The sequence below is a fragment of the Hippopotamus amphibius genome, chromosome 7 (assembly GCF_030028045.1).
Source record: "Hippopotamus amphibius kiboko isolate mHipAmp2 chromosome 7, mHipAmp2.hap2, whole genome shotgun sequence".
Taxonomy (NCBI): domain Eukaryota; kingdom Metazoa; phylum Chordata; class Mammalia; order Artiodactyla; family Hippopotamidae; genus Hippopotamus; species Hippopotamus amphibius.
In genome coordinates, this window is record NC_080192.1 from 120403085 (window position 1) to 120404606 (window position 1522).

The window sequence follows — 1522 nt, forward strand, 5'->3', positions numbered from 1 at the left end:
TCAGTTGATAGACTGCCTCTTTCCACAATCATATCTGATGCTCAGCAGCAAAGCAGGGTTCCTTACAGATCTCACACCACATTTTAAAAAACGAAATTAGGAATAAAAGAAATAAAAGAAGTGTATAGAAAAGAAAGAAGAAGAAAAGAAAAACTAGAAAAGAAAAAAGATAAAAACATTAAAACTTTTAAACCTTGTTGGTGTAATAGATTTCATGCAGCCTTTCTTTTCCTGGCAATGTAAAATGGGGAGAGATTTCAAATAAAAAAGACAATAAGCTTATTTTAGAATATAGGCACCATGAGGGCAGGAATTTGTGTCTGTTTTGTTTCCTGTTTCTCCCTAGTGCTAGAAAGAGCCTGGCACACTGCATCTCTTATGTTAGTAAGTGAACGAAGTCATGCCCCTGCTGAAGCAGATCCCTAGGAGCTGGGGAATATTTCTGGTATATTTCCCACAGAAATATGGCAACTACAGGTGCGTTAAAATATAGCTATTGGGCCCAGCTGCAGGGCGGAGGTGGTGGCGAGGCCTGCAGCGGCAGGGGGCGGCAGGGCGGGGAGTGGCAGCAACCAGGTCCGTGTTCGGGAAGCTTTTCCGGGCTGGAGCGGGTAAGGCGGGCAAGGGCGGCCCGACCCCCCAGGAGACCATCCAGAGGCTTCGGGACACGGAGGAGATGTTAAGTAAGAAGCAGGAATTCCTGGAGAAGAAGATCGGACAGGAGCTGATGGCCACCAAGGAGCAAGGCATCAAAAACAAGTGCGCTGGCCTCCAGGCACTGAAACGCAAGAAGAGGTACGAAAAGCAGCTGGCACAGATCGACAGCACGCTGTCAGCCGTCAAGTTCCAGCCAGAGGCCCTGGCGATGCCAATGCCAACACCAACACCGAGGTGCTCAAGAACATGGGGCTACGCCGCCAAGGCCGTGAAGGCTGCCCACGACAACATGGACATCGATAAAGCTGATGAGCTAACGCAAGGCATTGCTGACCAGCAGGAACTTGCAGAAGAGATTTCAACAGCTATTTCAAAACCTGTAGGGTCTGGAGAAGCATTTGACGAGGATGAGCTCGTGGCAGAATTAGGAGAACTAGAACAGGAGGAACTAGACAAGAATTTGCTGGAAATCAGTGGAGCGGAAACAGTCCCTCTACCAAATGTTCCCTCTATATCGCTACCATCAAAACCCACCAAGAAGAAGGAGGAGGAAGACGACGACATGAAGGAATTGGAGACCTGGGCTGGATCCATTTAACTGGTCCAGTGCGGGCTGGGCCCAGACAGACTCTGATGGCCTGGGCAGCGGGCAGGCGCATGCGTGTGCGGGGCAGGCAAGACGTGGTGCAGGCAGGTTCCATCGCTCTCCAGTCTCTCTCCAAAGCAGTAGGGCCGCATCACTGCTCACTGTGTGCATAGCATGGTCTGCACCCAGCGAGTTGGGCAGGTGGGGGTGGGGGAGGTGCCTGCTGTTTATAATGTTGAATTTCCGTAAAATAAATTGTATTTGCAAATCCAAAAAAAA

The 1522-nt window shown here is 49.7% G+C and overlaps 1 pseudogene; it reads left to right on the forward strand.

Annotated features, from left to right (window-relative positions):
• Nucleotides 1–661: 661 nt before the first annotated feature.
• On the forward strand, nt 662–1274 carry LOC130857409 (charged multivesicular body protein 4b-like; annotated as a pseudogene).
• The last annotated feature ends 248 nt before the right edge of the window (nt 1275–1522 follow it).